Source organism: Phaenicophaeus curvirostris, chromosome Z, assembly GCF_032191515.1.
Source record: "Phaenicophaeus curvirostris isolate KB17595 chromosome Z, BPBGC_Pcur_1.0, whole genome shotgun sequence".
Classification (NCBI taxonomy): Eukaryota; Metazoa; Chordata; class Aves; order Cuculiformes; family Cuculidae; genus Phaenicophaeus; species Phaenicophaeus curvirostris.
The window spans coordinates 37,789,144-37,816,795 of record NC_091431.1 but is presented as its reverse complement, the minus strand read 5'-3'; the positions used below and the strand labels follow the sequence as shown (position 1 = coordinate 37,816,795).

The 27,652-nt window shown below is 40.1% G+C and overlaps 1 pseudogene; it reads right to left on the bottom strand.

Annotated features, from left to right (window-relative positions):
* LOC138733694 (guanine deaminase-like) overlaps positions 1-3,165 on the bottom strand; it is a 33,864-nt pseudogene extending 30,699 nt beyond the window's left edge.
* Between the last annotated feature and the right edge of the window lie 24,487 nt (positions 3,166-27,652).

Here is a 27,652-nt window from a genome sequence, read left to right as displayed (position 1 = left end):
AAGTGCATATGTTTGCCAGCACTTGAAAGTATTAACTCTTACTCCACAACTCTTGCTCTTTTCACACCTTCGACAGGAGCTTTTAGCTTAATACTTGCTCCGTCTACTTTATATTCTACCTAGCTAAGTTAATTACACCAATAATTCAATGATAACTCACATTTTGCACCTGTCTGTATTTTCTTTTGAGGAATACTGTTTAACAAGGCCAAATGCCGGGTCCTGCACTTGGAGCACAACAACCCTGTGCAGTGCTACAGACTAGGAGAAGTCTGTCTAGAAAGCTGCCTGGAGGAGAGGGACCTGGGCGTGTTGGTTGACAGCCGACTGAGCATAAGCCAGCAGTGTGCCCAGGTGGCCAAGAAGGCCGATGGCATCTTGGCTTGGATCAGAAACGGTGTGACCAGCAGGTCCAGGGAGGTTACTCTCCCTCCGTACTCGGCACTGGTGAGACCGCTCCTCGAATCCTGTGTTCAGTTCTGGGCCCCTCACCACAAGAAGGATGTTGAGGCTCTGGAGCGAGTCCAGAGAAGAGCAACGAAGCTGGTGAAGGGGCTGGAGAACAGGCCTTATGAGGAACGGCTGAGAGAGCTGGGGTTGTTTAGCCTGGAGAAGAGGAGGCTGAGGGGAGACCTCATTGCTCTCTACAACTACCTGAAAGGAGGTTGTAGAGAGGAGGGTGCTGGCCTCTTCTCCCAAGTGACAGGGGACAGGACAAGAGGGAATGGCCTCAAGCTCCGCCAGGGGAGGTTTAGGCTGGACATTAGGAAAAAATTTTTCACAGAAAGGGTCATTGGGCACTGGAACAGGCTGCCCAGGGAGGTGGTTGATTCACCTTCCCTGGAGGTGTTTAAGGCACGGGTGGACGAAGTGCTAAGGGGCATGGTTTAGTGTTTGATAGGAATAGTTGGACTCGATGATCCGGTGGGTCTCTTCCAACCTGGTTATTCTATGATTCTATTCTATTTGCCTTTATTCAAGATCAGCACTGCACTACTCTGCAAACCACTCAGTTAAACACAGTCTTTATTTTGTTGCTTAACGGTAATTTAAGTCTTCATATCTGACAGCACTGTTTTCCTTGCTAAAGCTTATTTTTCATCTACAGGCAAAGCTGAGGGAGTTGTTTCATCTGTGGCCTTTACCAGCCAAGTATCCCTACAGACAGCAGGGGTCTGGGCAGCAGCATTTTGTGTTTGATAGGAACAGTTGGACTCGATGATCTGGTGGGTCTCTTCCAACCTGGTTATTCTATGATTCTATGATTTCTGTGGCACTGATTATATGCTCCTGTCCCTTGGAGGATAGGCAGGGACTCACACTGGAGAACAGAACCTGGCTATTCACAAAAACTGATCTGTTCACCCTTTCAGTGACTGTGCAAAGTTTTTCCATGATGGAGTCAACAAAGTGAGGCAAATACCTATTTAGTTAAACTTAATTCTTTGGGAGCAATACTGAAACACTCTGGTGTAAATTTGGACAACAAAGGTAAGCAATTTTCTAACCACTATGTCCTTCTTGAAAAGTCAGTTCTTCTGTGATTCCAGTGGAAGTTCTGCACGACATTAAACTGTGTAATAAGCCAAAGGGTACTAAAACCCAATGTATCAGACCCTGGGGTAATAAAATGCCAAGAATTTCTATTAAAAAGAGAAGAAAATTAAAGTCCTTGTTACTGTACTCTAGTGGAAATTTTATTTTTGGACAACTTTGTTTTTCTGTTAAATATTTTATTTAAAACAACTGCATGGGAATGTGCCAGTTTATGTAAGGAAAACAATATCCAGTGAATCCTTGTTCACTAGAAGAATGGAAGAGAGTGACTGAGAGCATGAATTCCTAGGTCCAGCTTACAAAGGTAGCTGATTTTCAAGAAAATCACTTAAAGGTCCTGATTTCCTAAGGATGCTGAGCAGTGATCCTTTTCTGGAAACTGCCGTTAGAGAGAGCAGAATCTGGTGCGAGTTTCTGCCTCCCACACCTAAGTTATAGAAACCAAATCCTTTGTGCATTAAAGACTGCTGGTTTTGTTAATAGTTGACACCAACCAATACATAGTTATGTAAGTTTTTATTCCCCTCCCATACATCAAAGTACAGCTTCTCACAGACTTTGCTATGCCTTGCACCAGACTTCTCAAGAGCTCTGAGAGGTGTATCTGGAAACAGGCCTTCATGGGGCTGTATGAATATAGAAAACAAATACTGTAAGGGCTTGAAATGTGCTGTGCACAGATTTCAAGTGCTACTGAAGCATGACACACTGAAGTCTCTTATTTAGCTGCAAGAAAGAAAATTATCGGTTTTTTTAATAGGGTACTTATATATGTTGTTGAGTCTGTAAGAAATTACCAGTCCACCTACACAACATGCACTGTGAAATGGAGTGATATTGTTATGGGAATGATGCAGCTTCCCTGCCAGAATCGATCCCGCGACACCTGTTTTAAACCACTCACATGCCCAATGTCACCATTTTCAGAACTCCTTACAGGTATGTGCCACTATTTTGCTTGTGATAAAAGAAAAAAAAAAAACCTGCTCGGAAGGCTACGCATAAGTACAGGGTGGGGGGACACTGCAACTGCTCACGTTCACTACTTCGGCACTTAGAGAATGAAAAACCTGCTTGCGAAACTGAAAGAAACTGAGAGAACGCCTGGTCCGGGCGCAGAGTTGCTTTGGAAACATTCAGCACGCTTCAAAAACAGACTTGGGCTACCAGCAAACCCATGCAAGGAGCCAGCGGGCCAACCCGTTTATCCCCACCTCCTGCGAGCACGAAATCCCTTCTCTGTAGCTCTTTTCTCTTGCTCGAGTGGGAGATTTTCCCCACCTTCTCCCTACACCCCGGCGCGGGCGGCCCTGACCCGTCGCTTCCCCGGACCGGGACTCGGGACCGAGACGGGTCGCTCCTGCCGCCCCCGCACCCAGCAGCCACCCCCGCCCCCACTCACCGTCCCGCCGTCGTCCACCCCCAGCACGTGTCCGTGGAGGATCTCCATGGGCTTGGAGCGGCTGGAGTGCACGAAGGTTCCCTTGAAGACGTGGGCGAGCGGCGGGCGCTGCGGGGACCCCATGCCGGCCGGGAGCTGCCACCCAGCGAGCCGCTGCCCCTCGGAGCCTCCGGGCGCCCGCGGCGGCTTCCTGGAGCTGTCACCATCTCCCCACCCCCTGGTGACTTCTCGGGGAGTGGTTTCGGCGGAGGGAGGGCGAGAGGCCGCCCCGCTCCCCCCGCGGGGGCTGCCCCCTAGCCCCCCGCCAGCCGCCCCGCGGCAGGAGGCAGAAAAGCCTTGCCCGGTGGGTTTAGGGGTCACCACTTTCCTCCCGGGAAGTGGGGAGAGATCCCACAAGGTGTCCGAAGGTGTTTCACGGGGTGTCGTCCGACATCTGACTTCTGTAGCCAGCCTGAAGGCTGTAGCTGCTTCCAAAAGCTTCTTTTACAAAAGCTTGAGTTTGTAAGCTTACTCTGCCCCAAGCTGCCGGCAGACTGCGACACGTCGTTCTGTGCCCGGAGCGTTAGGAACTTTATTGGACTTTTTCAGAAGGACGGACCTAACTTTAAAACGTTATAAACTTTAAACGTGTGTTTTGTCATGGCAGTTCCTGCTTTGCTTCACCTGTGCTGTTGCACTCAATGCACCGAGAATTATCTCTTGGACCGTCTCCTTAGCCCTTGGCCCCTGCGCTGCGTGTTAGTAGGTTATAGGGAATAGAACATAGATGCCGGCTGAGGGACCAGAACAGCTGGAAGCAGACAGCCGAGTGCCTCATTCGGTGGAGGTACTCTACAGAAGAACAGCCTCAGGAAAATTAAAGGCACAGAAAAATAAATTTTGTTAACCCAGGGAAATTACACTTTCAGAACCAGATTATGCTCCAACAACCTAAGTCAATGCATATCATGAACATGTGCTAAGAGGGTCACCTTTGAGGGTACTGGAATAAGACTTCATGGTGTCAGAACGATGTACACTAATAATAATACCATGAGTGTCCTCCGGATTCCTGAAGACACCTTTCTTCTTCAAGTTATCAAGTGATGAATGAACTGTGCACCGTGGGCAGTGACACTGTTATTCTTATAGCTGGACTGGGAAGTTTGTTGTTACATAGTTATCATTAAAAGACCTTTGCTCTTCCCACTGTGCTTTTACTTTGCAAATGCATAGGAGATTGTCTTTCCTACAAGCTCTCCAGATCAGTCATGGGAGGAGAGAAGGACACGGTGGGAAAGCACAGAAATTATTTAATTTTGGTCTGCTACGAGCATACGATCAGCCTTTATCTTGGCTTCTTTGAATAAGAATGCTTTAAGTTACTGTGAAGCAAGTTTAAAAAATAGCAGACTTACTGACTCCAACTGAAAGACTTTACCTTGACTTCACTATCAGCTTAGTCAAGCCATAAAGGGTGTCCAAAATAAAATAGATATGTGAAAGTGAGTCTAACATGCTGATATTGGTAATTTCCTGTGAGAGGTCTCGTATTTTAGAAAGACTCCCAATGAGATAAAATGGATTTTTTAGACACAAAGTGGGGGTTTTAATAGTGTTTCTGATCTCTTTGGCATGAGAAGCTAGCAAACAAACCAAAACATAAATTGGTCTTGCAGATTTATCTAGTTCGGAGAAACTGGCGTAAGAATCTTTTGGGCATTTCAGTTTATTTACAACACAATAATACTTCCTGCTTCCTTGAACAACAAGGTGATAAATTTGAAAAAAAAATAGCACCAGAAGACTTTTAAATTAGCACTTGCAAAAGCTGCCTTACAAAGATGTTTCCGAGGATGTTACCTTTCTGTTTATTAAGACTGCAACTGAAATGAGCTGTATTTCAAACTGTGACCTCAGGTGAGGAAAATTGTCTTTTGCTGTGCAAGGATAAAGCGTAAGAGATAGGTTGTCTTCGAACTGAATAACAAAAGTTACAGGAAGTAGAACTGAGAAATAGGGTGAACAGAGACCAAGCCCTGCAAAGATAAGCTCGCTTGCTCCTCCTGTGAACAAAATAGTGAAAACACTTTTCACCAGCAATAGCTTCTGTTCTACACAACTTACCTCTGCCTATGTGGCAGCAGCTGGCCTGATTTTTCAAGTTGGCTGGGTCCCACTGTTTTCCATCCTCTCCAGTATGCTGCCCTAGGTATCTGCTTTAACTTAACTCACCTTAGGCTACACATGGCTTTCAGCTTCCTGAGAAGCTGAATCCTGAGATCTCGTGCTGGCGGCTAACCAGACACACATTCACAGCTCTCCAAAGTAATATTCAGCAGACTTCACTATTCCTGAGAAACCCTTTTGTTGCTTTTGGTGGGCATGTGTGCTGCTCCTGAGAATCTGAGACTGCTTCAACCCTGGTTTTCCTTTAAAAATCTCAGGAATTTCCTCCAGCTACATTACCTAAAGGGTGATACATACTGCATTGATTTCAATGAGGTTTAATCCAGTCAGTATTTATGCACAAGAAGAGAACAGAAAGCACCGACAGCTCTTCCATTACCACTTTTAGTGAGAAATGTCAGTACCAAACATTGTTACAGATAAATTTATTGCTGTAAGGGGGTTCTAAACGCTCTGGAGACTAGTGGTTTCTTTTGCTTTTTCCATCTGTCTCATGGGAAAGCATGGGAGCCCCTGAAGAGGGTTTGTGGAAGAACAATTACATACTTCCCTCCTCTCAAACTTTTTTAGAATCATAGAATCACTAGGTTGGAAAGGACCCACTGGATCATCAAGTCCAACCATTCCTATCAATCACTAAACCGTGCCCCTAAGCACCTCATCTACCCGTCCTTTGAACACCTCCAGGAAAGGTGACTCAACCACCTCCCTGGGCAGCCTGTTCCAGTGCCTGATGACCCTTTCAGTGAAATATATTTTCCTAATGTCAAGCCTGAATCTCCCCTGGTTCTTAGTTTGCAAATTATACATGCATGCCCTAGATATTGAAAAGACTTAGGATGAGATCTCAACCAGCTGTGAAAAACTGAGTCATTCTTCCAACATATGGGAGAATTATGCTGATGTGTGTTTAGTTTTGCTGGGGTACACTGAACTAGTACTTTACCTCCTTGGATAGAACTGTAATGCTCAGTTGTGATTGTTACATTCTAATTAACAAAAGAGATTGAAATAACTTTTTTGCTACATAGTTGACCGTCTGGAGAGAGGTCTAGCTTCTTACAAATTACACAATTATTTATTTGAATAGCGTATTAAAATGTAAAACTTAGCTTCAGAAATTCCTTGAATTCATCATACCTGGTTAAACACATTTACATTAAAATATATAATCACTGTTCTTCTGTCTCCTGCTGTTAAAAAAAAAAAAAAGTCCATCTCACCATTCAGTAGCTTTTCAAATTGTGGTTTTTTCAGTCTCTCTTTGACTTCAAAATTATTGTCTTTTAGTTAGTTGTAGAAATGAGTCTTTAGTCTGTGTCCTGAAGCCAAATGACTTCAGAAATGGAAGAATAATCAATGTACTTCTAGGAGCACAGGGACAGATTTTAGCAGGATTAGTGTCTTTATTCCCATTACCACTTTCACTTTCTTATCTTTTGTTCTGCTTGGTACACTATACAAAGCAAAAATTCGATGCTTCTTTCAAAATTTCAGATCACTTAAGCTGATCCTGCAACATCTGAGTAACATAAGAAAAAGGAACTTGTTTCATCCCCGCCCCCTTTCAAAATACAGTTGATGAAGTACATGCTGCTAAACAGAAGCTCCTATTGTAAGGACTCTACTGAGATAAGTGTCTGCAGAGCCTGAGCATCAGGGTACAGTAATTACTGTTCTGATATAGAAGTGAATGTTCTTATTGCATTTTACGGTCAGTGTACCTTTTCTGTAATTTGTAACATAGCAATTAAGTCAATGGAGAGACAAAATGTAGTTGATAAATCTTTTATTGAGTGTTTTTTGTCCTTAAAAAATAGAACTGAGTATGTGGCAAATACTGCAATTACTCAGAGAAATTAAAAAGTGAAGCATGGTAAGTATCTACTCTCAAGTGTGACATTCACTTTGGAGCTAGAATTAATGCAGCATAAGCTACTTCAAGCACATTTCCCTGAAACATTCATATCTTCAACTTCTGTTTACGCTACTTAATTTTTCCAGCTCTAGGTAAAACTGAAAATTACCCCACCTCAAAAGGATAAGAATCGATGAGCATACATACAAGCTGCTTTTCTTTTACTGCCATGGTGATGAAGTCTGCAGGTCCTGGACAGAGCTTTCAGCCTTTGATTCCCTAGTCTACAAAATCTGGGGAGAGAAGACTCAGAAACCTCTCAGTGAGCTTCTGGTCTTCTCCACTTCCACAAGGGCTTAGTCCTACCACAGTACTGTCATAAAATATCCCATCATTATAATTTAAAGACAGTATGTGTAATTTTTTTCACTAATATGTAATTACCTGAAGCACAGATTGCCTGGTGATTGGCCTGAGCCCTTCCCCTGAGAAAACTTTGTGGCATTATATTACATGATAATATTTGTTTTCTTCAACCTTCTGAGTAATGGGAGGATACCTCTGAAGAAAGAGGCAAGCCCAGGATATAAATACTGGCTCCAGAATTGGTGAGTGTCTCATAACTTCGGGTTTTAAAGCTATGGAAGTGCCTTCAAGAGACCAGGTATGCTGGACCTAATGTAATCCACCTGTTTCAATGGGAAGACCAGGTGTTTGAATTTAAGCTGCTGATGCTGATTGAGAAAGCTTTAAACTAGAATCAGTGGGGGAAGAGGATATCAACAGGATTGCAGTAGGTAAGCCAGGGTTTGAAATGACATCACCTGAGGGTGGCAAAGCTAGTGAGAGCATTTATGCTGCTTGTGGGAGGACAGAAGGCTCAGTAGGGTACCTCAAATGCATGTACACGAAAGCATGCAGAACGAGAAACAAACAGGATGAACTGGAAGCATTGGTAACCTCACAGATCTACTGCATTGGTGGTATTAGTGAGACTTGATGGAATGAGACCCACAACTAGAATGCTGGGATGAAGAGCTACAGGCTATTCAGGAGGAATAGACAGGGCAGAGGGGGGCCATCACCAACACCAGCAGAGGTTGGGTGGTGAATGGATTGAGAACAGCCCTGCAGGGAAGGACTTGGAGATACTGGTGGATGAAAAATGTATATACGAATCAGCAACATACAACTGCAGTCTTGAAAGCCAATTGTAAAAAGAAATGTGGCCAGCTGGATAGGGGAGATGATTCTACCTCTCTATTGCACTCTTGTGAGATTCCACCCGCAGTACTGCATCCAGTTCTAGGGTCCCCAGCACAAGAAAAGAATAGGTTGAGAGGAGGGCCATAAAAATTATCTGAGAGCTTTTCTGTAATGAAAGGCTGAGAAAGTTGTCTTTGTTCAACCTGGAGAAAACTCCAAGGGAGATTTTATTTTGGCCTTTCAATATATATTCTTTCTTATATATATCTTATATAATTATTTCTTATAGGAAAGATGGAGGCTTTTTACTAGAGCTTTTAGTGGTAGGACAAGGAATAATAGTTTTAAACTGAGAGGGTGAATTGAGATTGGACATAGAAAAGAAATTCTTTAACAGTGGTGAGGCACTGGAACAGGTTGCTCAGAGAATCTGCGGATGCCCCATCATTGGATATGTTCGAGGTCAGGCTGGTGAAGACTTTAAGCAACGTGTTCTAGTGGAAGATGTTCCTGCCTGTGTTAGTGGGACTGGACTAGATGAGGTTTAAAGATAAAAAAAAAAAAAACAACCAACAAACAAAATAAATCATTCTGCGATTCCAAATATCTGCTTGCTTCTAAAGATATCAGTCTGGTTTGTTTTTTTTCAAAGGCAATAAGAGCATTCACAATATTATAATATGCTACTTCTCTTGAATCTCAAGTCGACATCTGTGAAACACAGACCCACATCCCATACTGTTGTTAACACCATCTAAAGGGAATCCTGACAGAATTCACAAAAACATGACAAAGCTTCTCCCAAAATTAATACCAAGGGAAAATTGTTCCGTTGGAAATGCGCCTGTAAAAATTATGGAGAAACCATGCTGACTGGAACATTATGAAGACATACACACACAGCATACTGCCACAAAGCAGAACACCGTGACATGGAGACAAGTTGCAGAAGCCTTGTATTAGTGGTAGGAAGCATCAGAGAAGTTATTTTAGCCAAGTGTCGTCCAAGAACTTTATTCCATCACGCTTGTCCTTCTTTATTTCTTCATTTCAATTCCTTGAATAGCATCGTTAACTCACTGCTCTTGTTCTATGTTTTTCTGAGACTCTTATTTGTGCTGCAGCCTTTCTGCTGATTATGAATACTATCAGGTTCAGGTTTGTTTTCGAATGTGTTTGTAGTCTTGCAGCATTCAGGGATGTTAAGTGAAATCCCCAGGCTTTTTTAAAAAGTGTGCTTTTAAATTTTTATTAAATTTTTTTGTTTGTTTGTCTTGAAAAGTCTCAGTCAAAGTGTGGGCTTGCATTAGAAATCTTCTTCATGCAACAGCAGTAGAAAAATACTGTTAAAATGCAAAGAAAGGCAAGGAAATCTGTTTTGGAAGACAGGTGTATATGACCATAACGTGCAAGAGGCCTCCAGTTTGCATTACATTAAGATAGTTAATAATAAATTTACCTTGGTCATCATCACTTTGTATGCATAGAATTTTTTTCCTTTTCCTTTTCCAAGAGCACCTTCAAACTTTTCCACAAAAAGCTGTGCTTCCCTGGAAAATGAGGGCAAAAGAGAGGTATATCATGCTACAGAAAAAACAATATTGTCTTTTCCATGACAATGTAAATTTTGATGTGTTCTAAATCTTCATAGAGATTTGTGTAATCTTGTTCCCTCAGTAATGCTCAGGAAAAAAAAAGCAATGAGATTTTATTTTACAGAAGACTAATCATATGTAGCGCAAACAGAACAAGTAACTGCAGTAATCTGCTCTAATCCAAATGCATTTGGAGTTCTGAGATCTGCCTACATACAGTTAATGCTATCAAATATTTTTAGTTACAGTGGCTTTCTTTTGCAGTTCACCTGTTGCCCACTTGTGTCACTTAGAAACTGTTATTCCTCCTGGTTCCATCTACTATAGAATGTTGCCTAGCTATTAAGGGAAATTTATTTTCATTTTTCATTTTGGAGATAAGTGTACACAAGACCATGGATTTCCCCTCTCTCTACCTTTCTCAAGACTAGATATAATTCAGCTTTTCAGAACTTCTGTATATATCATCTCTAACTGTATCATTTTTGGAATAAGTTCTTAAAAACATAGCTTCAGTGGTCCCAAAAAACTAAAATTTTGCTTATAAAGATATGGGAGTTAAAAAAAATCCTAGTGATACAAACATTAAAGGAAGATTTATAAATTGTTTTAAAAAGGCATAATGTTCATGGATTAAAACAATAAATAAAATAAAACAAAACAAATAAGATCAAGAGAATATTAATATATCTTCCATTCCGTTTCACCTAGTCTTCATTTCTAAGTATGACATTCATGTGTGTCTCTGTTGAGAAAATGTGCCCTCTAAGTAAAATGTCCTGATTTAAAACTCTTGAAAATCGATTAAGAATGCTCAGTTGTCAATTTGTGCACGAGACTGTATAACTATTTTATCAATTTCTACAAGGTAGACTGTTGGGAAAATGTTAATTATGATGTATGCCTCTCCAGAAGAGCTACAGATAAGTTCATTGAATGAAAATAATTATAGTGCTTGTATCTTCTGCTCGCATATTTTGTGTAATCAAGCAAAAAAATTGTCTTAGACCGAAAAATCTGACAGTGGCTTTGACAGAATAATGGAGTAGTGTGCTAAAGAAGAATTAAACTTATGTGTGAAGAGGGCTGTTAACCACATCATAAATTCTCTTAACTCACGGTTAAAAATCTCAGTATTTTTCAAAATACTGTCTATTTTTAGTAACTGCAGATGCTTAGGGTGACCTTCACACTATCATCTGGAGACTTATTAAAACCTTTCTCCACTAGATAGAGATGGCACCAGCCTCTTTAGCTCACAGTACCAATGCTCTGAACAGCCGTTTGTCTCTATGTTTCTCAAGATAGTGCAAAATTGAGTTTTCCCTCTTCAAAAGCCCTGTGACTACTTCCACATTCCAAGTGATCACACTTAACCCAGTTGGTGAAGAATCTGGACCAATGCCAGTTCATCTGACCTCCCTAGGAGTTCCGTGTATCTTTTCCCACCATCTGATACTCCATTTTCTCCTTCAAAGTCACAGGCTGGCAAAACCAAAAAGCTACAGACAACGTTACTCTTCTTTTTTGGCACCAGGCATGCACAAACGCAGACAAAGAAGATAAAATACTTGTACTCAGCAGCCACCCTAGCCACACATGACACCTAATCACCAATTCAAAGTGTTCCTCAGGGACCAAGTCAGTGCCTGTTTAAGGCTCTCAGTCCCTTATTCTCAAATCTGCATTTCTAAATCACATTTGTATTCTGGATTTTGGAGTGTGATCCTTCTGTGCTTCAGCTAATCTTAACACTGACTGAGCCTTCTTTATTTTCCTAGCCACTGTGAGTCCATCAGAGATTTTCTGATTCAGCACTCTCTCTCTAATTCTTTCATTTTGATTCTCCAAAAAATTCTGCTCTTAAATTTATACTCTTAAATAAGTCGGGGAAAACAGATTCTTTCTGCTTCAGGAAACCGGTGTCCAAGAGTGCCTTTTAAATCCATGTCCTCAGGATAGAGAATCTTAGCTGTCAGGCGATATAAGGCAGTGTCAACAGTAGATGGCAGCTTCCTCGTAAACTCTGTAGTCAGCGCTCGAGCAGTACCGCAAAAGCAGCTAGAATCTATAAACCGGATATGTACTAATCTCCAAAGTCAGTATATCATATTCTAGACTTATTAGAATAACATTTTACTACCCTTTCTGTCACTAGGTAATTCAAGCATTGGAGCTTATTCATGAAAAAATATTGAAATCAAAATCATCTGAGCTATAGAAAACCTATGCTTTCAGTCACTAATTACATTAAGTTATGCTGCAGACTATGAAGTTTTCAAATTACAAGTTGTTTGGGTTTTTTTATAGTGAAGCAGTAAATTAGAAATTTATGGAGTTAATATGTAAACAACCATTAACACATAAAAGACCCTGCATAGTAGTTATGAACATATTTTGCAACTGTTGCTGAAAACAAAACTCCACAAACATGTTTTGCTATAAAATTAAACTAAGCCAAAACAAGGAATTTTCCACAACAAAAGTTATTAAAAGTTTTATTTTTATAGTCTTAATCCAAGCCCTCTGCTGACTTGTTTGAAACATCTTTTTAGGAGGTTTACTACAAAAAATACTTCTTAACCCTGTCTGCCTCCTGAACTCTCCATCAAGCAATCTTTCAAGCTGAAGTATTGGCAGTATTTAAGTTTTTTCTCCAGGACAACTCAAAATATTGCTTTCTGTAGGTGGCAATCTGGACCTCCAAGTCTAATGCTACAGACTTTCCTGAATGCTTTCCCAGGTTTTACTTTGCCAATGGCTGAGGTTTCCTTTATCCCTGCATCCCCTCTTCTCCAGCACTGCCCAACTCCACTGTGTGCTTTTTACAGAACTGTTATAAACTATTCCTTAATGCTGATACTTTATAATCTGCTTTTCTCAGTTTTTTCACCTCACTGCCCTACACTGGACTAAGTTCATCATTGCATCATAAACAAACCAGATCCTGGTTAAAATTCTTACTGGGTGGTTCCACATGCAGTCAGCTGAGTTACATATGCAAGACCAGAGCACAAAGCCAGTTGGATCCATGCGTGCATATTTGTGAAGCTACTTTCAGATTTCATGGAAGAAGCATGGAAACCTTTCATTTTTATACATATTGTTTTCCTGTTCTCACAAACCCATTGTTTAAATCTTGAAAAAAAAATAACATCAATCCAAATGGTGGACTTACAGTATTACTTTAGTTTTCAATTTACACTGCATTTGCATTCTAGTCTAGTTAAAATACACTGGGATTTTTTAATTAATAGGACTTCTGGCATTAATGCATATTTCACACTGATCATGACAAGAAGGTATTTCAGATGTGCATTAAAAACTGTGGCTGTGATATTTTCCATTCTTGTGAACTAAGAGCCAAAATCATTATGTAGTCAATAATCACCACACAGTCAGCTAAACAGCACGTGCTATATGGGCCAAAGAATTGTGGTGAATGGAGTTAAATCCAGTTGGCAACCAGTCACAAGTGGTGTTGCCCAGGGCTCAGTTCTGAGGCTGATTCATTTTAATATCTTTATCAATGATCACGAGGAAGAGATCGAGTGCATCTTCGTTAAGTTTGCAGATGACACCAAGTTGGGTGGGAGTGTTCATCTCCTGAGGGAAGGAAAACTTTATAGGTCCGGCTAGACTGATGGGCTGAGATTGTATGAGATTCAAGAAGGCCAACCAACAGGTCCTGAACTTGCATCATAGCAACCCCATTCAACACTACAGGCCTGGGGAAGAAGAGCTGGAAAGCCGCCCAGCTGAAAAGGACATTAGCGTGTTTAACATGAGCCAACAGTATGCTCAAGTGGCCAAGGCCACTGGCATCCTGGCTTGTAGTAGAAATCCTCTGGCCAGCAGGACTATAGAAGCAATTGTCCCCTTGTACTTGAGGCTGCACCTTGAATACTAGGTTCAGTTTTGGGCCTCCCTCTACAAGTAGGACATTGAGGTGCTGGAGTGTGTCCAAATAAGAGGAATGAAGCTGATGAAGAGTCTAGAAAATAAGCATTATGAAGGGCCCCTGAGGGAACAGGGATGTTCAGTCTGAAAAAAAGGAGGCTAAAGGGAGACCTTATCACCCTTTACAACTCTCCGAAAGGAGGTTATAGCAAGGTATGTGTTGGCCTCTTCTCCCAGGCAGCAAGCGATAACACAAGAGGAAACAGCATCAAATTGTACCAAGGGAGGTTTGGATCAGATATTAGGAAAAATTTCTTCACCAAGAGAGTTGTCCAGCAGTGGAATAGGCTGCCCAGGGAAGTGGTGGAGTCTCCGCCCCTAGAGATATTTAAAAGACATGTAGATGTAGTGCTTAGGGACATGGTTTAGTGGTGGACTTGGCAATGTTATGTCAACAGTTGGACTTTATGATCTTAAGGGTGCTTTCCATCCTAAATAATTCTATGATTATCATGCAGTTGAAATATTTTTTTTTTCCTAAGCAAGCTACCTTTGTTGTTCTACAAGCATGTCTTTCCTTTTGGTGTGTGGTGGATTTTACCAATAATATTCTAAATAGCATTTTCATACCACTTATTTAGAGAGACTACATCTTACAAGGGAACCCCACCACATGCCAGTATACAGAGGAGTTATTAAGTGCCCCATAGCAGCCTATTTGTTAACTGCACTCCTGAACACTTGCATGACTTAAAGATCTTACTTAATTGGTAGTTAAATGCAAATCTCAATAACAACTTGATCCTATGAAAAATTCCCAGCAGACTTTTACTGAAATATCTGAAATCAAATTTAGTGCAGAAGCAGAGCTTGAAAGAATGCCTACAGGTGACAAGGCAGGAATATATATGCAGTTATGTTCAAAGAAATAATACAGGAACCATAACTATCAGATGATGCTAGAGCCATCAAAGAGAGCTTGTTTTCTTTTTCCTCCACAGCTTTTCTTCCCTCATCAGCTCTGCAGCATGTAAGTCCCACTAGGTTACTCCTGACCCCTGTGATTTGCAGGTTAAGGAGGACTTGCCCTGACTTCCACTTAAGCTTCCTAGCTTTTAAAGTTCAGCAATGACTTGGCACCATTCAGTCAGGGCACAGCCTTGCAATGTCCTGCCTGCACCTGTGACATGTGTTCTTTTGTTAAATATAATCCAATATGTTACTTTATCCAGGTTTCTACCTTGATGTCTAAACCATCGCACTAAAAAACATCTATTAGTACATCCATGCAGACCTTTGCCACATTTTGTCTTTTCCTCCATTTCTTTTGTGCTAATAATAAAATGTGAGAAAAAGCAATCGAGCTATAAAAAGTAGTCCTAAACCCACAGAACTTTTTCAGAAACACCTACTTGGAAGTAATGCAACTTTACCAACATGAGGACGTGTCAAAAACAACGCAGAGCAACAAAACTGAGCTTTGTAATCACTGGTATCATGTGTTATAGGTAATTTATCTATATCACAAGGTAGGCCAAAGTGTGCCCCGTTAGCTAACTGTGAATTTAAAGAAGCTTCAGAGAAACCTTATTAATTGAATTACAGACACAAGGAACTAATAAATATTGCATAGGGCTGGGCATTATTGTCCCAGAGAAGACTGAGTTAATTATTAATACTAGGTGTGGAGTTACAGCTTCCAAAGTGCTAGGTGTACGGTGCTTCAGCCACTTTGTTATTGCACAGAAAGGATGAATTACAGCTCTTAGAGGATGCTGCTAATGAATAGGATTCAGATGGATTGCTCACATTTTTCAGTAACAGTTCAGGAAGGCTTCAGTCTCCAAGATCTAAAACCTCATTAAAAAGAAATGTATTAATGTTCATCATGCAGGACTTCTCCAAGTCATAAACAGTTTGGGCTAAAACTGACAACACAGTAACAGCTGTCAGGCACAACTTACTTGAAAATTAGACCAGCAGTAATAATGGGCAAATTATAGTGTTATTTAATACACAGCTGGCCTCAAGGATACCCAGACTGGCCCCCAGGAATGCCAGTATGTCCACAGTAAGAGTTTAAATACTGATTCATCAGAGTACAAAGAATGCATCCATGGAGGATTTATTTCCACCATCTCCCACATACACTTTATGTATCTTTGAGTTTTGTATACTTATGAGACATTTTATTTCCAGTACATCTATCTTGATGGTGATCTAAGTCCTGTAATAAAATAAATTATGCTAAATTATACTGAAAAATCATTACACTATGTTCTGTCCCCAGCAGATGAAGAGACTTCACTGTTCTGTTTTTCTTAGAAAAAACAGGAAGTTCTCATGCCCCTCTTTATGTTCTGTATTTAACTAGAAGCTCTTTAAAAATCTTAAGCTTGACATTTGATTGCTTTTTGGGTTTTATATTGCCATTTCACTTTTTTTGATGGTTTGCCAATAGGCTTGTGGTACAGCTTATAAGTGAGACCACTGTCAGCACATTTCCGGATTCTTGTGCTTAATTCTATAATTATACATCACCGTAATAGACTTTGTTGGTGGATACAAACTGCATGACTGTTAATAGTCTTTGCTATTTTATAGCACAAATCCTTGACTATGTAAAATGTTAAGTGCACTAGCAAGGGGAGAGATTACTATATATTACTGGGATAGTTTTCCCTGGAGGTTTTCCAATCTGCAACAGCTGAAGCTGTGATTCATTAATTCCCCGAAGTTTAGTGGAAATTAAATCTTTCCCCTTGTTCTGGAAAATTAACGCTTCTTTAAAAAAAAAAAAATATTTAGAATGAAAAGTCCTAAACAACCCTAATATTCACTTTCCAAAATAATAAGAAAAATGTATGGTTTGGTCTTATTTTATGTTACAAATATTAGCAAAAACTTGAACGTTCTTGGGGATATCTTTTTCATTCTCAGAAAAAAAAACCAGCTGCTAATGCAGAGCAAACATGGAAGTGGGGTTTGGTTCACAGAAAAGAACATTTCTCATAATGCTGAGAAGAAATCTTCAATGAAGTAACTCATCACTGTAGAAGCTGGAAGAGAAACAGGGAAATTTCTTCTATCTCTAAGCAGATAGACTTTTTTTTATCACACATCCCATAATACTCTAAAATTTGCACAGAGCAAGAAGTAGATGATGTGGGGAAATAATTGCTAATAATAACTATTGACCGAAAGTCTCAATGATAAGAGATGTGAATACAAGAGTATTCAAAAGTCACTTGTTATTGATTTACAGGTTTAAGGCACTTAAAGTCACTGTGTATATATTTTACACATGCTCAAGAATAATGTCAGTCTATCAGGCTGCAGGTTCTGGTGTAAATTTAAATAACTTGCTAAAATACAAACCAAATACATAGATACCATAAAATGTGTTGATATAGACACTTCTGTATTGTTATAACTACAGTCATAATAGAGCATCCACTGATAAAATATTACTATACTTCTTATTTTAAGTAGCATAACACCAGATCTTCCACTGCAACTCAGGTGAACTTAAGGCTCTGAAAAGCCAACCATAACAACAGGACTCTAGAAAACTTAGCCTATTTTCCAAAGTACTGAGTACTTCCAGATTCTGTGATTTTCATTTAAGATGCAAAATGCAGACTTAAATGCCTAATTCTCAGCTCATACACTTAAAAATGTGATTGATTTAGTTTTCAAATTATTATTAATATTCCAGATGTTTGCTGAATTTATGTATTTTTTGTCTACTGAATTATGCGTGACTGTACAGAACTGTGACAAGCCAAATGCGATTACCTGGAATTAAAGGTGACTATTTTGGGAATCTTGCTTGACAATGAAACATAGTAATCAATGTAATTCTTAAGTTAATGAAAACAGATTCAAAATATACGAGCTAATCTGAAGAACTATCATTTCATCTTGTAATATACATTGTTCTATGTCAAGTAAGCTGATAACATGCTTTGGAGATTAATTCAGAGAGTTGTAGCAAAGCATAGGAAAAAAAAACAGTGCGGCTAACTGCCCTAAGAGAAAATTGATGCATATTTTTCACTAAAACAAGCCTTCTGATGTCAGCAAATAAAACTGAATGCATGTCTAATCTACCAGTCTACATTTTATAAATTTAAGAATTGAATTAAATCTTAAATTTTGTAAATTTAAGAATTGAAAAATTAATAAACTAATGGACTCTTAGGCAGAATTGCTGCCCATGTTGAATTTAGAAGGAACACTTCAGTCTGAATATTAATAAAGAAATTGTTAAAATAAAAATGCACATAACAAGGGGGGGATTTTGAAAACTCACTATTGCCTTAATTGAGAAAGCTCACCTCTGACAATGATAAAAGTATAGTAGTTTAGCATTCGCTGAGGATGGCTAAAAGCACTGATCCAAGTACAAACATTTCACAATAAAATAGATTTCAGAGGCCAGAAAAGACTGATACTACCACACCTTCTGACTTGGAAAGGATGATACAGTCTGCAGGTCTTCATTGAGGAGATCCCGATTCAAAACCATAATCAGTAGCTGAACTAAAATATATTGTGTAAAAAATTACACATCTGATTTACAAGCTTCTGTCTGTAGTTGATCAGCATTTACTCTCACTGCAAATATGTTTGCCAGTTGTCCTCAAAAGTATCTTTTTTACAATGTTGTGTAATCAGACTGAGAGAACCAGCTGATTTTAATCATAAAATCATAGAATGGTTTGGGAAGGAAGAGACTTTTAAAGGTCATCTAGTCTACCCCCACTGCAATAAGCAGGGACATCTTCAACTCAATAAAGTTGCTCAATACAACCTGACCTTGAATATGTCCAGGAATGGGGCACCTACCACCTTTTTGAGCAACCTGTTCCAGTGCTTCACCACTCTTTATGTCAAAAAAATCTTCCTTATATCTAGTCTAGATCTACCCTCCTTTACTTTACCTCTTGTCCTATCACTAGAGGTCCTGCTAAAAAGACTGTCCCCATCTTGTAAGAATATAAGCCCCTTTAAGTATCAAAAGGCCACAATAAGATTGTCTCAAAGCCTTCTCTTCTCCAGGCTGAACAACATCAACACTCTCAGCCTTTCTTCATAGGAGGTGCTCTAGACCACTGATCATTTTTGTTGCCCTCCTCTGGACATGCTTTAATAGGTCCCTGTCTTTCTTGCACTGAGGACTCCAGAGCTGGATGTGATAGCCAGTTGAGCGGAGCAGAGGGGCAGAATCGTATCTCTAAATCTGTCATGTTTCTTTTGATGCAGCCCAGGATGCCATTGACTTTCAAGTGCACTTGTTGGCTTATGTCCAGTTATTCATCCACAAGTACCCACAAGTATGTCTGGGCAGAACTACTCCAAATCCCCTTATCCTCTATCCTATATTGATACTAGGATTGCCCAAACCCACGTGCAGAACCAAGCACTTGGCCTTGTCAAACCTCACGAGGTTCACATGCATGCACTTCTCAAGCTTGCCCAGATCCACCTGAATGTCATCCTGTCCCTCAGGTGGTGTCCCTCACCACTCAGTTTGATATCATCTGCAAATTTGCTTAGGGTGCACTTGATCTCACTCTCTGAGTCATTTATGAAGATATTAACAGTACTGGTCCCAATACAGACTCCTGAGGAACACCATTCATGACTCTCCTATGGATTTTGAGCCATTGACAACTATCTATCTGGATGCAGTCAACTGGCCAATTCCTTATCCACCAAACAGTCCACCCTTCAAATTCGTAAATCACAAGTCTTACGGAAGTCCGTCCAGACGGATTACACCCCTAGCTCTTCCTTTGCTCACTTATGTATTTACTCCTTCATAGAAGGCCACTAGGTTGGTCAGGAAAGACTTTGCTTTAGAAGAGTTTTGCAAGCCATCTCAAATCACTTCCCTGTCATGCACAGCCCTTAACATAATTTCTGGGAGGATCTGTTCCAAGATCTGTTCCAAGGTGAGACTGACAGGTCAGTAGTTCCCAGGGTCAGTCTTTCTACGCTTTTCAAAAACAGATGCAGTATTTCCCTTTTTTCCAGTCACAAGGGACTTCGTCTGACTGCCATGACTTTTCAAATACCACAGAGTGCGACTCTGCAATTGCATCAGTCAGTTCCTTCATGACCCTGGGATGCATCCCATCAGGTCCCATAAACTATGTATATTCAGGTTCCTCGTGTGAATCTGATCTTTTCTTAAAGCAAGAGGGACTTTTCTCCTCTAGTCCCTTGCCTTGAGGTTCATCCACTCAAGAGTTATGGGAAGAAAGACCAGTGAAGACTGACAAAGATGTTGTTGAGTCTCTTTATCCATTGTTACCGGTTTTCATATTCATCCTGGTGGTACACTTTCTTTGACTTCCTTTTTCTGGCTTACATCACCGTAGAAGACGTTATTATTCCTTGCATCCCTTGCCAAGCTCAGCTCCAGCTGACCCCATCCCTACATAACCAGGCAACATCCCTATGCTTTTGCCACGATACCTGTCCCTGCTTCCACTGCCTGCACATTTAATTTTTGCCCTTTAGTTTGACCAGCAGGTCTTGACTCAGGCGTGCCGATCTCTTTTCCCTTTGAGACAGAAGAACTGTGTCCACCACCAGCAGGCCTGGTGCTGTGTAGACCATTTTGTTATCAAGAAGTTCAAAATTCTGCCAGAGATATCAGAGACAGAATCATATATTAATAGACTGGATCCATCTGTTTCTTCAAGTATTTCTGCCCATAACTGGAAGGATGGAGGAAAAACATAACACTGCTCAGCTTCCATTACCAACCATCCCAAGATCTTGAAGTGTCTTTTGATGGCCCTTGGACTACATGTTGCAGATTTATAGGATCATATAATCATAGAATAGTTTGGGTTGGAAGGGACCTAAAAGATCATCCAGTTTCAACCCTTCCTGCCATGGGCAGGGACACCTCCCACCTGACCATCCAACATGGCCTTGAACACTTTCATGGAGGGGGCATCCACAAATTTCCTGGGCAACTTGTTCTAGGGTGTCACCACCTTCATCATTTAGAATTTCTTCCTAATGTCCAGTCTAAACTTTCCCCTCTCCAATTTATAGCCATTTCCTCTCATCCTATCACTACATCTCTTTGTAAACTATTCCTCCCCAGCTTTCTTGCTCACCCCCTACAGGTAAAAGAAGGCCACTACAAGGTCTTAGAGCCTTCTCTTCTCCAGGCTGAACAACACCAACTCTCTCAGCCCGTCCTCACAGTAGAAGTGCTCCAGCTCCCTGATCATCTTTGTAGCCCTCCTCTGGACCTGTTCCAACAGTTCCATATTCTTCTTAGGTTGGAAGTTCCAGAACTGGACACAATACTCACAAGAGTGGAATAGAGGGGCAGAATCACCTCGCTCGACCTACTGGCTGTGTTTCTTTTGATGCAGCCCAGGATATGGTTGGCTGCCTGGGTTGTGAGCGTGCATTGCCAGCTCATGTTGAGCTTCTCATCTATCAGCACCCCAAAGCCTCATTGCCACCCACATGGAAAAGCAATAATGGATAATAGTCCAAGGGTTGTACCAAGACAGGAAGCTTCCTAGGAACAAGGAATTGCTAAGAATGCTGGGTTAGAAGAATGGCTATAAAAATAGAAGGTCTGTTCACAGTAAGTATACAGTAAATCATAACTTTATGTACAAGGACACTCTTCAATTATATGCTATGCAAACCAAAGTAATTTCAACCTGATTACCGCACCTACTCATCTTTTTTTTTCTATTTCCCTTACCTCCACAATGCTTCCAGTTTACATCTCCTATGTACTCAGATGTCTTTTATCCTCTTCCATCTCACCTTCTTTGACAATATACATTCCCCTTCCTATTTGCAACTGTATTCTTCACAAAATTACCTTACCTTCTAGAAGGAAAAATCTGTAGACCTTCCACACAGTATTTCATATGTGCCCTCCTGCCATTGTCTGTTTTCACATATCAGAAACTGCAGAAGAGAGACCATCTTTTCTATGTTAGATGTGTCTAAAAAAACTCAACCATAAGTTTTGTAGGTGGTTGGGCACTACTGTAGTAAATTAGTTATTCAAAACAGAGGAGCATAACAGTTTTGGCAGAAGAATCAAGTTCTCTGTGTTTACCTGGTTTCCTGTGCTTGTGGAAATTTAACTGTAAATGAAAACTTAATCTTTAGCCTTAATGAAAATCTACTGAGAAGTTTGCTAGGGCAAAATACAGTTTTATGTATGACATATCTAAAAATACATTAAAATGTGAGCTCAATTTACATTCAGTTTGCTTTTTGACAAGTTAAAAAAAAATTTCTTCCCAAAAAGTTAGACTAGAAAAATAAATTCTTTCTTCCCACCCCAGCAATCTTAAGGTATTCCAGAAACTGCATAATTTTACTTAAATGAGATGTTAAACTTGTCAAGTGAAGATTTTCCCAACATCAACCTAACTGAAGAAAATTAACTACTTTGCAGGAGAGTGTAATTGAAACTCAAAAAAGATATGAGTTTTTCATATTTGATTTCAGGACTACAGAGACAAAAAAGCTATAACCTGCAATACCATTTACCTCCACTTTCTGTGAAAGGACGTCCTGTGAAAGAGAGATTTGAGGTGGTTTGAAGTTAATTGTGTCTGTAGGTCTAGAAATAAAGAGGCTGTGCAGAAAAACAGTACAAAGTGAAAGTAGGATGGCAGATATTAACTATGGAAATTAAACCATACTTCAAGACAGACAACTTCTTTTTCATCTTCCATGGCTTGTTTCGTAGAGTGGCGATCAGTTTCTTTTTCTCTTCTACCTCTTCTTTCAGCTTGGCCAATTCCTCCTCTGTAATCATCTCCTCCTCAGAGTCAGAATCAGAGCTTCAAACAAAAGCAGGAACAAAAACCATCACCAGAACACAGAAGAGACTGAAGTTTTCACTGAAGCACATACTTGGTGTTAATTCTCATTAAATTTTAGCCCTAGATAAATGTTGCACGAAAGGGAAGACACAGTTCATATGACTTGCTATAAATTTTAGTATGAAAGGCAAAGCCTGCACACAAAGCTCAGAGCTGCAGCAGAGCCAGCACTGCACCCATAGCATCCCTTGGAGAGTGGCTAGTGCTCTTGAAGAAGGATCTGGCAGTCTCTGATTGTTCCTGCAGGACTAACCAACCTCCTAACTAACCAAAGTCCAGTTCAAACTCACAATGAACAAGTGAGAACACTGTAATTGCAGTCATAAAAATGATCTTGTTCACCTCACTTCAGTGTGTCCCAGGAAAGAGAAGAGATACCACAGCCACAGTAAAGGCAAGTTTAAAAAGTATATGACAGCCCATCCACTGATAAAGAAGTAACATTTCAGAGATGGGCAAAAATTCAAAGCCACATTGCAGCAAGGCTGTGATATTTCTTAGCATTTAGAGTAAGCATATACAGTAGTAATAGCATCACCAGATATGTTGTCATTGTAATCTGAAATTCTTTTCCATGCATTGGATTGCAGTATCTTCGGAAACCGCTGCTGATTAAGGGAAGATCCACTTTCCTAAAACCTACTAAGATATCCTTTTCAGTGATAAATCATATATCTCACATAATAGCATCTAGGAAATCATTAGAAACAGGCATCTCTTCTTCTTATGCCAGTAAACAGGAAAATGACAATAATAAAAAAAATTAGACTCTGACATCCTGCCCTAAAAACCTGGCAGTGATGAATACCACTAAGTGAGCCCTTAGTAAAAGCAGTTTCATGCATTTGTTTGTATTTGTTTCTTATTATATTTTCTTGTGCTTTTCTTTTTGCCACAATGATGGCAGCAAATGCAACATTATCGCTCTGTGGAATAATAGCATATTTAATTTTATTTTTATTTTTTATTTAGGGATTTTTCATTATTTTCTTTCTCAACTCCTTATTTTAGTCTCTTCATGCTTTTTCCTGCTGAATTTTCTCAGCAATTAAAAAACTACATTTTTATTTATTACATGGCAAGATGTACTCTTCAACAGTACGCAGCACTTGTTTTGATAATTCCTCATGGATTTGCTAGACAGGCTATATTTTTATGCTGCCACGCTTCTCTCACAATCATAGAATTGTTAAGGTTGGAAAAGACCTCTAAAATCACCAAGTCAAACTGACAGCCCAACACCACCATGGCTTCTAAACCATGCCCCAAAGCTCCACATCTATACATTTTTTAACTCCTCTGGGGATGGTGATTCCATCACCTCCCTGGCCAGCCTCTTTCAATGCTTCACCTTTCAGTAAAGAAATGTTTCCTAATATCCAGTCCTAATCTAATGTAATCTAATGTAATCTAATCTAATCTAATCTAATCTAATCTAATCTAATCTAATCTAATCTAATCTAATCTTCTATCCTGAAAGTGCACAAAACCTTTATCTGAATCACAGCTGAACTGATCACCAGCCTATTTTCCTTTTTTCCTACAATGTTTCTTGTTTTCTTTTTAAAGTCTCTTAAAATCTTCTACTATTATTACTTACAAACTTGTCAACTGGTATCCTAAAAGCCTAAAAGTATAATGTTCTTGAGGTATCTTCCAGATCACCCGCAGTTTTTCCTCGAGTGTTATGATTATTACTTCAAGAACAAAGTCTTGATCCAGGGTAGCAGTTTCTAATTATTTAGCTCAAACACAAATTTTAATGTTAAGAACTTTGGAAGACAAGCAAAAACTTTGTGGCCTCATTCAATATTATTCAATTATTATTTTCTGGTCTGTTGGTAATTAATGCTCAGTAATAGTTTACAATGGAAGAAAATAACAAGCAAAGGAAAATGGATTGACATATTGAGGCTTGTTGCTGCAACAGGAAATTGCACAGGGGGTATAATTGTCACTGCAGTGAAGAGCCAGCACAAAGAAAGATTTTAGGCATTCTGGTAGGAGAGGTAAATGAAGTAACATATATTGAAATGGGATCATGGACAAATAAATGCAACAGCAGGACTCACTATATTTTTTGGTTTGGCTCCTCCTTCAGTTAAGCCTTTGGGATCACAAACCACTGTAGTGGTTACTGAATGGGGGAAGTAGAATCTCTCTCTCTCTCTCTCTACTGATAAGCATGCCTAGCTCGATTTGCTCCTTTGTATGCCATTCTTAGGACAGAAAGGAGCAAGAGATTGCCAGAATGGCAGAAAAATACAAAATCATTTTCTGAAGAACTCTAGGTCAGTGAGGTCTTCAAAGACTCCAGGCTGAATTAAATGCTTTGGAAAAGTGAACAGTAATATTTCAGAGGGTCTGAGAGGAAGACAGATCAGAAAATCTCATCCCAGTCCTTGGTTCAGGGTTCTTGAAATTTTGGCACCGATCTTTTATAAAAATTTAGCTCAAACTTGGCTGGGAAACAACAACTTGATCTTGTGAAAATTGTCAAGATTTTAGTTCTGCACTGGAAATAAAGCTATGACTTCGGGGTTTTGGAGGGTTACCAGCTTAGAGTTTGGGGGATTTTAGTTTTGGGGAAAGAAAGAAGCAGGAGACATCTCACCTGTTACCACCTTTCTCTGTCATTTTCTCCCCTCCTCTGTCATTTTCATTCTTTTTTTCAGAAAATGGCTCATAAACATATGAAATTTACCTACAATAAGGGTTACCCTGGCTTGAGTTCCCATTCTATCTGACAAGATTTGATCTTTAGGGTATCAGCAGTCCCAGAAAGGCTTGGCTGGTCAGATCCCAAGGTCCTACGCTTGATTTGTGGCAAATCCCTGACTTCCTTCTACCAAAGTGGATATGACTTTGTGGAACGTCTCCATTTCACTCCACTAGCAGTCCTTCTCTGCAGAAAAAAATACATCTGTCTAGTTCTAATTGGGCTGTAATAAATAAAGGAGTCATACTGACTTTTGGTATTTCACAGCTATAAAAGAAAGAAGGTTTTCTGTAAAATAACCATGACTTTATGTTAAAAGAATTGTTTACTAAATTACCCAGATGCTGATTTCTTTTTGTCTTTTTTCTTCTTGTTGGCCTTCTCTTTTTTCCCTTTCTTATCAGGCTTTTTGTCCTGTTTCTTCTCATTTTTGCCTTTCCCACTTTTACCTCCTTTCTCATCTTCCTCATCTCCATCATCTTCCTTGGATTTCTGATTTGTCTGGTTCTTCCTGGCTTTTTCAGCATCTGCATCAGACTCATTGCCCTCATTTTCAGCTGCTTGTCCCCGTCCTCTGCGGTTTCTGTTCCTGCGATGCCCAGCTCTCCTTGCCCCATCTTCATCATCTTCATCCTCCTCATCACCATGCCTGGCTCTCCCTCTGCCATGCCCCCTTCTGGTTCTCGGTGCTGCCCTCTTCCCCCCTCTACCTGTGGTAGAGAGAAATTAAAAACAACACATGAGAGAAGGCAGTATCTTCGAGGGAGAACTTTTCCCTTGCTTCATTCATACAGATAATCAGAAAACATTTGTGTCTGACCTCAGAGTAATCCATACTACTGACCTTTTCCTTTAACATTTTCTTCATTCTCAGCTGCACTGCTTTCCTCATTGTCAACATCACTGCCATCTGTGGAGTGAAAACGAAGGTGAATACACGTGAAGTGTGTGAAGTATGGAACAGCCGCATTCCAAAAGGAATGCACGGCATTTAAGAAATTCTTGGCAATTACTGCATTGTACTCCCTTATATCATTTCTTAAACCCACCTTTTTTGAATATGGCAAATAATTTTCAAGAAATAAGATGAAGACAGAAAAAATAGTTACCCTTCCCTTCAGCACTCAAATAAGTAAGACCCTCAGTGATGCCATGAAGAACTGTCTCTTATGGAAGAACTATGGAGGACAAGGAGAATCCTCGAGAAGAGACACAATAGCAATATCCTACAATTAGAGGAAAAGAACAAAAGAACAATTTTCCAGTTTGACTGACTGGAGGGCATTAATCTTCACAGGTGCAGCAGGGCTGAAGAGCGCAGTCCCAGAAGAAGGACAAGATGTGCTCTCAGTTCCAACATCCAGATCTCTAAATATAGTTACAAAAGTTGACCTAGCTTGCTCATATGCTATATGGCTGTCTTTTTCTACCACTCATTGAGGAGAACTATTAGACATTCTGGGGGCCTGAAAGGGTCAAAGACAGAATAATGAAAGCCAAGAGCCTGGAGAGCAATATTCTGTCTGGCCTGAAAGGGTCAGGAACAGAGTATCATGCCAACAACAAAGCTGCTCCTCCTGACAGGGAGGATGTGGACTATCAGGGCTCTTGGCAACATGCTTAGTTTCTCATCATTCCAGGGCCCGAGTTAAATATATTTCAAGAACACCTGCAGGTCTAAGATAAGACCAGCACAAACAGAAGAATGTGTGAATCCTTGAACAGACACGTAGTCCCTCACTTGTAGAACTTGCATAACTTGTATTCTCACGGTAAGAATAGCCGTAACGTAAACAGCGCACTCAAGCTTGGTAGAAACTGACAAGCTCTCCCAGGAGAGTATAAAAACTCTGGTTGAGGAATAAAGAATTGCTACTTGCCACCAGAGCAGTAGTCCGTCTAGTCTCTCTTAGACGTCCCTGTGAGATGGTCTCCGTCAATTCATGACATGATAAAAACACTGGAGATTCTAGAGAGAACCTATTGACATAAGCAAGAAGTATTTCTGCTCAGAAACATCTTTGGTTTGGGTTGGATCTCTTACTTAAGTCTTTCAGTCTCAATAAGCTCAATAAGAGGTGCCATCTCTCCTACCAATCAATAATCAGGAAAGTATCCAATTCATTTACATTGTAGACTTTCAAATCTGGTCGTGCACATACTGAGAAGAAATACAAATACTCCTCTCTCTCATATGTATTTTACTATCATAATTAATTATGTATATATTGTTATTAATGTATTATTTAACATGTCCTTTCTAAAACTGCTGGTATTCACCAGCAATGTTTCTTCAAAAGCATTTCAACAAGTACCTGAGAAGCCAGGAGCCAATAGGTTCTCTTGAGGTAT